Raw genomic sequence first — 14,905 nt, forward strand, 5'->3', positions numbered from 1 at the left:
TGGCGGCTGCGGTCCTGGCGAACTTCTGAGCTGTCGCCAGCATCTCCTGTCTTTTGGCTTCTAAGGCCTCCGGATCTGCAGCTTCCTCGGGAGTTATTGGCTTGTTGAGGATATCGGATTTTGCGACTAAATCCATGCGTGCTTGCTCGACCATCTCTTCTGGTGACAGGACATCGTTTCGCGGTCGCCCCCGTTCTAATGAGGGCCTTACGTTGGATGGTCCTGGGTCGGAGTTGGAGGCTTCGTCTTCCGTGTCCGGCTGATCCAGCGGTGCCACGGTTGCTAGAACCTGCATTAGCTGGGCGGATTCCACTTCAGCTTGCTCACCAGCTCCGAGTTCCTCGAGCTTGCGGTTGAATTCCTCTGTGTTCATGGATGAAGCGTCGTCATCTTCTTCCCCGATTGCGAGCTCCTTTGTCAAGCGATTGTATTCTTCTGTGCCTATTGAGGAGGCATCATCGGAATTTGGGCTCAAGTTTCCGAGGATAGATTCCTCAGGGTTTCCGGCTTCCTCTTGTCCCGGAGCGTCGCTGTCTCCGACTGCTTCTGGCAGATCCGGAGCTACGTTGTTTCCGGGTGCCTCAACCTGCAAAGGATCGGCCTCGTCCTGGTGGAGGGCGTCTCTCGCGGTATGGGCCAAGAAGTGCACGAAGTGACACCTTTGCTTCTCTAACACCCGGGAGACCCGGCGGATCCGCATTGGTCTTCCACCGTTTTCTCCTGCTCGGGGGCGGATTGGGTGGGCTTTGATTTTTCCTGATCTAAGGCGGAATCTTCCTTAAGAAGCTCCTGCGACTCAGATCGGATCTTCGCGACGGCGTCCAGCTCAGCGGCGGACGCGTCAGCGTTACTTACGAGTGCGTTTCCGTCGGAATCGACGGTCTCGCCGATGAAGATGTGGATGCCGCCGATTGGGACGATGGAGAGCTTGACGGGGTTTGACCTAGCCGGAATCCAGAATTCGTCCGGAGGGACGATCGGAAAATTCCCGGCGTAGAGTACGCGCCCCACAGCGATCGAGTCGTCGTAGCTTCCCATGGCGGAGCCCTCCCGGTTCCGGCCTCCAGACGCCTCAAGCCCCACGGTGGGCGCCAACTGTCGTTGCCTAATCGACAATACCTCGGAGGAGGGATCCTCACGAAGGGGAAAAGAAGTAGGGGCCATAGGGCGGAGTGCACACGGGACGGTGGTACGCGAGTTACCCAGCTTCGGAACACCTGCACGATGACGGGGCCTACCGCCGCTTGTCTGGAATTATCTGGGCGCTTGCGCGTTGTTACAATAGTTGTGGTTGTGCCTCTAGGGCTCCTAGGATCCGGCTTATAAAGGCGCACGGATCTAGGGTTTACATGGAGAGTCCTAGCCGGAATACAAGTTGCCTAACTACGGTACAATATCTTGCCGTGTACGTCAAGGATCCGCCTTCCTTATGGCCGTACTGGATCCGGATACTTTATGGGCTTTCACGGATCCGGCCTCCTTCGTAGGTTGGTTAGGATCCGGCTCCAAGTTCCTGGGCTGGACTTCATCCTTCTTGATCATCAGCAACTGGGCCGCCCGATGGGCCCCATGCCACCATCACCGTCTGTGGGCCACCCGGGCTTGCCGGATCTAGGCCTTGTCGTTGATATACCCATAAAGTATACCCACAACACCACCTCCGGCGAAGAAGCAGAGGCAGTCTTGGGTTATTAACCCGGACCCTTATGTACCTGCAACCACAAAGATACCAGAGCCATCACTAAAGCCTCTCACCCCGAGGCCTTATGACCTTAGTGTGGAGCAAAATGCAGCGGTCGTGGCTGCTCAGCATGAGAAATGGCAGGCGGACTACAAGAAGAAAAGAGAGCCCGAGCCCAAACAAGTATTTTCTGAGAAGGAAAAGAGCTGGGCTAAGTCATTTTTGAACACACCGTCCCAGGCCGCGAAGAATCTGCCTGACGACTATGAACGTGAACTTCGTAGTCAAGCACTCGCGGTCAGGGGGAAACAAGTTGCCCAGCTCGGGGAACAAAGTAAACAGTCGATCCCCCCGCTCATAGTGAAAGCCGCAGGTCCGGAGGACGAAGCCCCTGATGTCATAGCAGCTGCGGCAGCACAGGGATTGACCGTAGCGAGAGCCAAAGAACAAGCGGCAGACTTAGGTCTGACTCTTCGTGCAGCGTTAGGCCTTGATGACGTGGCAATGAAGGACGTAGTATTTTCATATGTGAAGGATGGTCCTCTCGTCGAGCCTGCGCAGGAAGAGGATCTACCTCGACAAATGAAAGGTTTGCTAAATTGGTACAAGGGTTACATAAAACTTAAAAACGCCAGAGAATATATTTATGCGGAAGTTAGACCTGAGCATCACTTCAAACATTACTATATAACAATTCATCGGAGTGAATTGTTCCAACTGTTCAATCAGCGCGAGCTCGACAAATCTATCATCAGCTGCTATGTTCGTAAGTGATTTATTAATTTCTACCCCATCTCGTTCATTGCCTCGCACTATAAATATATATATTGTCCTAACTATCTGGTTGTGTACGCTATTATGCAGAATGAAGAAGCGGGAAATGCGAATAAGGCGCACCCATGATGTTGGGTTCATTGACCCACAAATAGTTAATTCATATGTGTTAGAACACCATCCCAAAGACGTGGTGGATGACCTGTGGATGTTTCTTACAAAACAGGAACTCAAAAGTGATATTCTATTTCCTTACCATTTTGGGTGAGTGTTTCTGTCTTGAGCACATTCTCTTTTGTTTACTCCATGCATGGTATGTGGCTAATCGATGAGTTATGCATGACTCGTGCATGTATCGTGTCCGCGGGTTCCACTCGGATTCTCGCTAGTAATACAAATTCAGAACTCCACGGCTCTCGTCCACGACTCTCTGAATATGGATGCGGCGCTTTGGGCCGACATGAGAAAAATGATGCAAAAGTAACTACTTTCATTCGTTTGCGCTCTATATCGATCGGCCTATTTCGTTCATCATTTCCTAATATCAAGTAAGTAATTAATAACTCTCTTGTTCATTTAATTTTCTTTGCCTCGTAGGGTTTGGAGACGGTTCGTAGATCAAAAGGTCGGTGAATTCAAAAAAGAGCTACATTTTAAAAGGGCAAAGGCTGCGACCGGGGATATTCAGCCACCGGGGACCAATCTATGTGGATACTATGTTTGTGAGAGGATCCGGAGATACACCACCGAGCGGCAGCTCGTCCGAGAACAACATCAGGAGGAATAACCTCCGGACGACGCTTACTCCGTAAGCTCGCTTCCGACCACTTCAAGAGGAACTAGCTGGATGGTTCGCCAGTGGAAGTCATCGATCCTAGAGGAGAACACTATGTAGAGGACGTAGAACTTTATATGCACTAAATATGTATGGAAACTTGTTCAAAATTGTATATGGTCATCCGATATTGAATATATATTGTATATTCCTCTTGAATTCTTTTTGGTTCTAATTTCAAATTTGTTTGAAATTGTACATTCATATGCATGTATGTAGTACGGTACAATATGTGAAACTCCTTCAAAATTAAAACCCAAAAGAAATAAAACAATACAAATTAAAAACAAACCAGATTTAGGGGGAGGGGGGCTAAACCCTAAACCCTGCGGAGGCCTTTAGTCGCGGTTGGCCGAAGAACCGCGACTAAAGGTCCTCCGCCCGGCGCCGCCCGCCGCCCACGTGGACGGGCCTTTAGTCGCGGTTCGTAAGGAACCGCGACTAAAGGGGGGGGCCTTTAGTCGCGCCTAATTGGTCGCGGTTGCGCAACCGCGACTAATGGCAGTTGCCAACCGCGACCAAAGGCCATTTTTCTACCAGTGTAAGTGCCTCAGAAAAATTCGTCTTTACGGACTGTTCTGTTTTGACAGATTCTACCTTTTTATTTCGCATAGCCTCTTTTGCTATGTTGAATGGATTTCTTTGTTCCATTAACTTTCAGTAGCTTTGTGCAATGTCCAGAAGTGTTAAGAATGATTATGTCACCTCTGAACATGTGAATTTTTGATTATGCACTAACCCTCTAATGAGTTTGCTTAAAGTTTGGTGTGGAGGAAGTTTTCAAGGGTCAAGAGAAGAGGATGATACAATATGATCAAGAAGAGTGAAAAGTCTAAGCTTGGGGATGCCCCCGGTGTTCATCCCTGCATATTTCAAGAGTACTCAAGCATCTAAGCTTGGGGATGCCCAAGGCATCCCCTTCTTCATCGTCAACTTATCAGGTCACTTCTAGTGAAACTATATTTTTATTCCATCACATCTTATGTTCTTTACTTGGAGCGTCTGTTTGCTTTTGTTTTTGTTTTGGTTTGAATAAAGTTGGATCCCACCATCCTTGTATTGGAGATATACACGTCAGCTTTTTCATATTGAACACTTGTGTACTTAGTTATGCTTTAATGTTCATGGCGAAGGCTGAAAACTGCTTCGTTGATTGCTATTTGGTTGGAATCAGAAAATGCTTCATATGTTCTGGAATAATTTGATACTTGACAATTGTTTTGAGCTCTCATAGATCATGTTTAAGCTCTTGCATCATGTAGTTTAAATCTATTAGTGGAGAACTACTGTAGAGCTTGTTGAAATTTGGTTTGCATGATTGGTCTCTCTAAGGTCTAGATATTTTTTGGTAAAAGTGTTTGAACAACAAGGAAGACAGTGTAGAGTCTTATAATGCTTGCAATATGTTCTTGTGTAAGTTTTGCTGTACCTGTTCATACTTGTGTTTGCTTCAAACAACCTTGCTAGCCAAAGCCTTGTACCGAGAGGAAATGCTTCTCGTGCATCCAAACACCTTGAGCCAAAACCCATGCCATTTGTGTCCACCAAATCTACCTACTATGTGGTATTTTTCTGCCATTCCAAAGTAAATTACTTGAGTGCTACCTTTAAAATTTCATTCCTTTATCTTTGCAATATATAGCTCATGGGAAAATAGCTTAAAAACTATTGTGGTGATGAATATGTAGCTATGTATCTTAGTTCTTATAAGTTGCTTGTTGAGCGGTAACCATGTTTCTGGGGACGCCATCAACTTTTTACACCTTTGTTGAATATCATGTGAGTTGCTATGCATGTTCGTCTTGTCTGAAGTAAGGGTGATTTATCATGATCAAATGGTTTGAGTATGCATATTGTTAGAGAAGAATATTGGGCCGCTAACCAAAGCCATGTATCATGGTGGAAGTTTTCAGTTTGGACATTCATCCTCAATCTCTTATGAGAATATTATCTGTTGTTGCATGCTTATGCATTAAAGAGGAGTCCATTATCTATTTTCTATGTTGTCCCGGTATGGATGTCCTAAGTTGAGATCTATCAAAAACGAGAAATCAAATGTGATCTATCTCCTTGGACCTTTGTACAGGCGGCATAGAGGTACCCCTTTGTGACACTTGGTTGAAACATATGGTATGCAATGATAATCCATGTAAATCCAAGCTAATTAGGACAAGGTGCGGGCACTATTGGTATTCGATGCATGAGGCTTGCAACTTGTAGGAAGTTTTATGCATAACACATATGAATTATTACTACCGTTGACAAAATTGTTTCTATGTTTTCAAAATAAAAAGCTCTAGAAAAATAGTAATCCATGCTTCCCTCTGCGAAGGGTCTTTCTTTTACTTTATGTTGCGTCAGTTTACCTACTTCTTTCTATCTTAGAAGCAAACACTTGTGTCAACTGTGTGCATTGATTCTTACATGTCTACTTATTGCACTTGTTATATTACTTTATGTTGCCAATTATCCATGAGATATACATGTTATAAGTTGAAAGCAATTGCTGAAACTTAATCATCCTTTGTGTTGCTTCGAAACCTTCTATTAAGAATCTATTACTTTATGAGTTAACTCTTATGCAAGTCTCTTTGATACTTGTCTTGAAAGTACTATTCATGAAAAGTCTTCGCTATATGATTCAGTTGTTTAATCATCATCTTTACCATTGCTTTGAATCACTTTATTCATCTCATATGCTTTACAATAATGTTGATCAAGATTATGATGGTAGCATGTCTCTTCAGAAATTATTGTTTTTATCGTTTACCTACTCGAGGGCGAGTAGGAACTAAGCTTGGGGATGCTTGATACGTCTCCAACGTATCTATAATTTCTTATGTTCCATGCTAGTTTTATGACAATACCTACATGTTTTGTTCACACTTTATGATGTTTTGATGCATTTTCCGGCACTAACCTATTAACAAGATGCCGAAGCGCCGGCTCTCGTTTTCTGTTGTTTTTGGTTTCAGAAATCTTACACAGGAAATATTCTCAGAATTGGACGAAACAAAAGCCCACGATCTTATATTTCACGGAAGCTTCCAGAGAGCCAGAGAGGGACCAGAGGGGAGCCCTGGGGGCCCCACCCCACAGGGCGGCGCGGCCTGGCCCCTGGGCGCGCCAGCCTATGGGGGGGGCCACCCCCTGGCTCCTCCGAGGCCGCCCTTCCGCCTATAAAGTCTCTCCGCCTCGAAAACCCTAAAAACATAAGCCACGGGACGATAAAAGTTACGCAGCCGCCGCCATTGCGAAGTCAAGTTCGGGGGACAGAAGTCTCTGTTCCGGCACGCTGCCGGGACGGGGAATTGCCCCCGGAATCCATCTCCATCAACACCACCGCCATCTTCATCGCCGTTGCTGTCTCCCATGATGAGGAGGGAGTAGTTCTCCCTCGAGGCTGAGGGCTCTACCGGTAGCTATGTGGTTAATCTCTCTCTCATGTACCTCAATACAATGATCTCATGAGCTGCCTTACATGATGGGTTAGTTCAGAAAGCATAACTGAGAAAACTTACCATACCACAAGATCACATGATCTAATGTGGTACATTCTTTATGCTTCATGTGTTGACCAACTTGAATACAATCTTCGCTCTTAGTCTTGGTCAACCTTGTATCTCGTGATTCACTATAATAATTTCTTGAGTTACATAAAAAAACTCTCCATTTGATTGCATGCTATAAATCTCGTTCAAGCATAGATCAACTCATGAGTCTATCATGACACCGTCTTAGAGCTGTATCTCGAATTATTCTCTTGAAATCAAACTCTCAAGTTCTTGATGCCAAGATACAAGGTATATATTTATCTTCGTGACATCCATACTTGAATCCAACACATAGTCTTCAAGTAATACGTATGGAATATTCCTTCATATAAAACTCAGTGAAAACATTAGTGCATAGAAATTGTCATTAATTACAAAAACCACACATAGGGGCAATGTACCCTTACAGCATGCACCAAGGCACTTTGGGATTAACTTTGTGGAACCATATGCTCTTCTTATCTTGGATAAGTAGCTTCAGGAATGTGAGCTTATGGCCAAATTGCTACATCAACATTTGGACCGAGCATACTAGAAAATGAAGTCTTGGGCAGATAAGAAACACACAAAGAGATAGTTCCAAGAAGCAGGTTTGGTTTATCTCACATTGCAACCTTAATCCAATCATTGGTGATAGTATGTTGAGATCATTTTAAATAAAGAATATGCTAAGATCATAATTCTATTTGGTCCTTATAAGATCGTGCGGAGAGTTGGAAATTGGCCTACAAGTTACTATGATCCTTGTCACATTGTACATAGATATTGAACAATGTCCCACAAGATACCGATTCTGCTCTCTAACATGATTCATTATGTCATCCATGTTTACTAAAAAAAAGTTCTCAAGCCTAGAACATGGTCATACTGTTTTTTTCTTTCGAACCGCCTTTCATATCATGTTCTGGAGTAAGGTGTGGGACTAAAGAGAATTGGTGTCTCTAGGCTGGTCACTCTGTCCACAAGGTTTGATTCACATGGCTAGCATGATAAATGCTCTAGCAACTCGGTAGAATTTGTGAGAGATTCAAGGATGATCCCTAGGAGCAGCAATTTGGAGACATGTTGCAAATCAAGGAGGGGATGTGATGGTCCTGCATAGAAGGTATCATGATCATCCAATGAGGCATCTTAAGGGGGCATACAAGCGGATCAAGAGAAGAAAGTAACATGGGTGGTGAAAGCGCTAGAGGCAAGACCTACAAGGGCTACATGACCCTTGAGGATTTCCAAGATCATGGTTGGATGATATGACTACACGATGGGCACTGGAGGCGTGCGTCGTCTCGGGGAGGAGCAATGGCGTGCGCCGTCTCTGGGGGAGCAATGATCGGGTGGAACTCTTTGCAAGGAAGGTTTTCCGTTGAGATAACGTGTGAACTCTAAACGTGTATCCCAAATATGTTTCTTATACACCTCTTGTTCCCCTACCACAGTACTTATATGTATTTGTCTACCTCAACTGTAATATTTGAATAATGGATAATATAGAGAGATCCTCACAAATCCTCGTCCCTCCTTGTTTGTTTGGTGAGTGGCGATGGTACAATGTAGGCGAGTAGAAAATCAAGTGTAATCGGAAATGTCCTATCAGGAGGGAGGTGTGTGGGTGGGCGGGGGACTCGATGGACGAAAAAGCGAGATATGGAAGCACTTCATGTGAACAACAACAACCATATAAGATGACGTTGTTGACATTTGGACGGGCATGCGATAAGTTGGATCCTATGGTGCATGAGATTGGTTAAGTAAATCGATGTTTATACTTGACATTTGAAATGTAGCATTTCGTGCACAATGATTTTCCTTCCTGTTTTCACAATGATGCATAAGACTCACTTAAAAAGCCCAAAACACACCCGCAACTCTATGTACCCATCAACTGTTGCATCTCGTGAGAATTATGTTGCCTGATCAATCTCTCGCTTCTCTTCAACTCAATCAACGTTTTTTTTTTTGCATAAAAGGGGTTATCAGACTAAACCATTGTCACCTGATAACCCCTGGATGTGTTTTGCAAAAAGTCCGCAATATGGAGTCCTAAATCAACGTGGATTCCACAACTGTCTAATGTAGTTACGGTTTATCAAGACATTCTGGGGTCCTAAATTAAAAGCATGGGAGTGTTTTTCATGTGACAAAAAATTGAGGAGGATACAGTCGGTAGGGCTGAAGGCGCTATCCGATCCCGTTATGCTGAGACAAGATCTGCCACTTCAATAACAGGAGCGAAATGAACGAGGCATAGGATCCTTCTGCTCGTCACGTGCTCGGCATGTGCTCACCTGGAGTTTTCTTGCCTTTTTGTTCTTGGTTGGATTCAAGTTCCACAAAGCTCGCGAAATGCTTCGCAGGTCAGTCCTTAACTTGCGTTTGGCTAATTACTCGTCAAATTAAGTTACCTGCCAACGAATTGAAGCTGCTACATTCAATCCCTGCAGATGCAGCAGGCATGGCGTGACACTTAAGGGTTGGAAGAAAAGGGGCTTGCTCCCGTACAACCCCCCCCCCCCCCCTAAACTCAGTTTGGGTTAAGTGTGAGCCCTCCTAAACCCATATCTAAACCCGGTATACCCATACGGTCGTATACGTATAGAGACTGCAGCAACGATCTCCATCAAAACATTCACGATCTAAACATCCTCCTCTAGCCGATCCATCGCTGTCGATCAGGAGCAACGTCGATGCCGTTCAGATCCGCCGCTGCTGCGATCTTGTGCGCCGCCCACTACACCTCCGATCACCATCGTCTCCGTCTTCTACCCACTCATTTTCGGCGTGAGTGTCGCAGCTCAAACTGGCGAGGTAACCGCCAGTCACGAGGCAACCGTGCGTCCGTGCCGCCGACTGACTGACCGGATCAGAGCGCCGGCCTGTCCGGCTCTGTAGTTCCAGATAAACCGAGAACAACCAGACTTTAGGCCGGCCTGTCCGGCCTTGTAGTACCTACTCTGTATGCCATCCTAGCACTAGCTAGGCTGGTTGGTGAGAGAAAGAAATATTTCAGGTAAAGATGCACTCTGGTTACAACTTTGCACTATTCTTTCCGTTGTTTGGGTTGACAAGAATACAAGAATTCTCAACGGTTTGCACCTTTAAAATTTGACCCTAAATTAAGTTGCCTATTCTAGTCTTCATACTACGTATCAGGTTGTACTTAGTGATCTCCATGTTGGTTCAGAACTGTCAAAAAATGGTTTCTTAATGACAACCCGATGTTTGTACTATTTTCTACATGAAGCTTGACTCTTACTCTATGTGATGGCACGATGGGAAATGATGTTTCAAATCCATTCTTTTTTCATTCTTTTTTCTCTTTTGGAAAAAACAACATGATTTTCTCAAGACCATTCTGTTTTTTTTTCGTCGTGTTACAAATTTGGCCCCATGGCGTGGTACTAATAACCCAATATGCAGCCCATCGCATGAGGCAGAAAGTGGCCCGGGTCTTCTAAGAAAAGGTGGCACGGATCGATGTGACCCAAGTTTCAATGATGTGTCCTCATGTTGTGTACTTGTGTTTTAGCTCATTGTACAGACACTACAGGAATGGGAGAAGACGCCGACGGCCGAACTGTACGCCGACGGCCAAATGTCGGGGCCGTCAGCGTACGGCCTCGCCGGGGCAGCCCAGGAAGCCGACCGTCGGCGTAGAGGTGGCTACGCCGAGGGCAGTCGTCGGCGTCAACCTGGCCCTCGGCGTAGCACCGGCATCGCCTGCCCTGGCACCCGCGCCGTCACTGCCCGCTCACGGCGTCACACAGACGCCGAGGGCTACCCTCGGCATAGGGCATGGCCCCCCTATGCCGACGGCCACCCTCGGCATATAGGATTTTTTTTATTTTTTTATTTTTTTCTCTCTCATATTACTTTATATTATGTTTCTATTATTTATTTACTAGTATGAATTATGTAAAAAAAGGTTCTATCTTTTAAGAATTCGACGATGCATTGCATATATGTAGGTCCCACGGGTGACGCTCTTCGCAGACGGGTCAACCGGAGCCACTAGGCCCAACTTCTGCTATCTATGTACATATGTCCTTAAACATTTAGGAAAAATTCCATTGCTAACCCTAACCCTAACCGAGGCCATTCCCGCCCTAGGGTTTCCTGCTTCTGCGGGCCAACTTTCTATTTTGCGAATATTTTGGTAACCCTAAACCTCACCCGGATCCTATCCCTAACCCTAACCCTAGGGGTAGATCTGCGGGGTCCACGCCCTAGGGTTTGGCTAACCTTGCATGTACCCGGCGTTGACGATTTCCACATACATGGGCTAGCACTTGGTAAAATCCAGGATCTGTATGTGGAAACTCCCGCCACGGCTCAAACGGAGCCTATTTTATGGTAAAGTATGCCCAACTTATGGTTTCCATGTACATATGTCCTAAACAAACCAAAGCAAGTAAAAAGTCCATTGGTAAACCCTCGCACGGAGAAAGCTATAGGGGTAGATCTGCGGGGTCCCCGCCCTAGGGTTTTCTAAGATACAGACCATCGGAGCGTCGGAATCGCTGGAAAACTTGCATATGCCCATAACATATGTGTACAATTGTGATGTAAGGTTTGACTAACCTTGCATGTACCCGACGTTGACGATTTTCGCATGCATGGGCTAGCACTTGGTAAAATCCAGGATCTGTATGTGGAAACTCCCGCCACGGCTCAAACGGAGCCTATTTTATGGTAAAGTATGCCCAACCTATGGTTTCCATGTACATATGTCCTAAACAAAGCAAAACAAGTAAAAAAGTCCATTGGTAAACCCTCGCACGGAGAAAGCTATAGGGGTAGATCTGCGGGGTCCCCGCCCTAGGGTTTTCCAAGATACAGACTACCGAAGCGTCGGAATCGCTAGAAAACTTGTGTGTGTCCACATGGCATGCACAAAAGTGATTTGAGATGGTTTTATATCCAAGGCTACCCCCCAGGTGTGCCCCCTGCGCCCCATCTCTGTAAGTTTTTTTTTTGTAACTTTTGTTTCTAAGATTGTATGCTATTTAGAAATAGAAATATAAAATGTGAAATGTGAAATAATTTGTGAAATGTGAAAATAGAAAATGTGAAATAGCAAACGTGAAAGTGTGAAATAGAAAATGTGAAATAGAAATACAAATAAAAAATGTGAAAATGTGAAATAGAAAATGTGAAATAGAAAATGGGAAATACAAATACAAATAGAAAATGTGAAATGTGAAATAATTTGTTTTTTATTGAATGGAAATAGGTGTCGTCGTGACCGCCGACCTCGTGACCGCCCCGTCGTGACCGCTCCGTCGTGACCGCCCCGTCGTGACCGCCTTGCCGTCGTGTATGTGATTCTCTCCGTCCGCCGAGGGTGAGCTAAAACATCGCCTCCCCTTCTCCGCATTTTCTTATGTCACTAGATTCATTTTTCAAGTCCAGTTGCGTAACCTAGGTGTCACTTCCCGTCCGCGAGCGTTACGCGGATAAATATGCATTAGTGGTCCGCATATTTTGATCCGTAACGCTTGCGGCATTTACGGGACAGTCGGCGGATGCGTAGTTGTCTACGTTTTCCATGTTCTACTCCGGTTCGAGTCAGGATTTCGGCGGCGCCTCCCGTTGTTCTCCGGATGCACATCCTCTCGGCTTTTTGCCGAGACGTGTATCGGGAGAGCAGCGGGGAGGTGCTGCCGAAATTCTGACTTGGACCGAGGTAGAGCATGGAGAACGTAGCCAACTACGGATCCGGCGGCTGCTAGGAGCCCACCTAGTAGAGATGTAGGTTGATGCATGCGTTTCGCCCGGTAAAATAAATAAAAATATGATGCATTTAATTTCCTATTTGATATAAATGCTATGTATGTGGTTTGGCTCCCAATAAAGCAGAGGATGGCTGATAATGGATGGATGTACAATGAGCGTGTTAGTGCGACTGAGAAAACAGATGAGTGGACAAGGAAGACCCATTTTCTAGTCACCAAGCCAAGCAAGTTTATTATTTGCCCTACCCATGCCAGAAAGCGGAACTCAAGGGTTGGGAATTCGTCTTCTAGGTATCGCCACATGGTAATCTACCGGTTCCCTCTGAGGATGATTACAACAACATTGACCCCGTGACATACGAGGGGATTTTCTATCAAGAGGAACATGACTTCGGGGAATATATTTTAGAAACGTTAGTTGAAGAGGACCTCGGGAACGAAGCAGAAACTCGTGGTGAGTCAGTGGTGGATCTAAAGGACATATCTATGCTCGAGAAGTTACTTGAGGCGAATGACAATTATGATGAGCCTCCACCCATCGACCCTTCAACTTTGTACTCAAAAGATAGTGATAGTGATAGTGAGCCAGAGAAAGAGAAAGAGAAAGAGAAAGAGAAAAAGAAAGAGAAAGAGACGGAGTATAAGAGTGAGAGTGAGAGTGATGATGGCTGGTGAGGGTCTTTTATTCTTAGTATTTATTTGTCAACATGCTTCTTAATTGCATTATGCCTTTTATTCTTAGTATCTTCATTTTATTATGTCAACATACTTCTTAATTGCATTGTGCCTTTTATTCTCAGTATCTTCATTTTATTATGTCAACATGCTTCTTAATTGCATTGTGCCTTTTATTCTTAGTATCTTCATTTAATATGTCTTTGTGCTTAATGATGTCTACGTTCCCCCTCCTTTCCTGTAGACAGTGTTGGGCCTCCAAGTGCAGAGGTTTGTAGAACAGCAGCAAGTTTTCCCTTAAGTGGATCACCCAAGGTTTATCGAACTCAGGGAGGAAGAGGTCAAAGATATCCCTCTCATGCAACCCTGCAACCACAAAGCAAGAAGTCTCTTGTGTCCCCAACACACCTAATAGGTGCACTAGTTCGGCGAAGAGATAGTGAAATACGAGGTGGTATGAATATATATGAGCGAGTAGCAATGGTGCCGGAAAATAGCTTGTCGGCGTGTAGTTGATGGTGGTAGTATTGCAGCGGTAGTAACACGAGTAAAACGAGTAAACAAGCAAGTAGTAACTCAGCAGTATTTGGGAACAAGGCCTAGGGATTACACTTTCACTAGTGGACACTCTCAACATTGATCACATAACGGAATAGATAAATACATACTCTACACTTTCGTTGGATGATGAACACATTGCGTAGGATTACACGAACCCTCAATGCCGGAGTTAACAAGCTCCACAATAATGCTCATATTTTAGTAACCTTTAGTGTAAGATAGATCAAAAGACTAAACCAAGTACTAGCATAGCATGCACACTGTCACCTTCATGCATATGTAGGAGGAATAGATCACATCAATATTATCATAGCAATAGTTAACTTCGCAATCTACAAGAGATCATGATCATAGCATAAACCAAGTACTAACACGGTGCACACACTGTCACCTTTACACACGTGGGACAAGGAGTCTCCGGAGATCACATAAGTAAAACTCACTTGACTAGCATAATGACATCTAGATTACAAGCATCATCATATGAATCTCAATCATGTAAGGCAGCTCATGAGATTATTGTATTGAAGTACATAGGAGAGAGATGAACCACATAGCTACCGGTACAGCCCCGAGCCTCGATGGATAACTACTCCCTCTTCATGGGAGCAGCAGCGTTGATGAAGATGGCGGTGGAGATGGCAGCGCTGTCGATGGAGAAGCCTTCCGGGGCACTTCCCCGTCCGGCAGGGTGCCGGAACGAGACTCCTGTCCCCGGATCTTGGCTTCACGATGGCGGCGGCTGCGGAAGGTTTCGCGTACCGTGGCTTCTTCCGTAAGAGTTTTCGATGCAGGGGCTTTATATAGGCGAAAGGGCAGCGTCAGAAGGTCGAAGGGGCGACGACACCATAGGGCCGCGCGGCCAGGGGGTGGGCCGCGCCGGCCTATCATCTGGGGCCTGTGTGGCCCCCTCCGGCGGCTCTCGGGTGTTCCGGATGCTTCCGGGCAAAATAGGAACCCGGGCGTTGATTTCGTCCAATTCCGAGAATATTTCGTTACTAGGATTTCTGAAACCAAAAACAGCAGAAAACGAGAACCGGCACTTCGGCATCTTGTTAATAGGTTAGTTCCGGAAAATGCACGAATATGACAT

This window comes from Lolium rigidum, chromosome 3 (assembly GCF_022539505.1).
Source record: "Lolium rigidum isolate FL_2022 chromosome 3, APGP_CSIRO_Lrig_0.1, whole genome shotgun sequence".
In the NCBI taxonomy this organism is placed as follows: Eukaryota; Viridiplantae; Streptophyta; class Magnoliopsida; order Poales; family Poaceae; genus Lolium; species Lolium rigidum.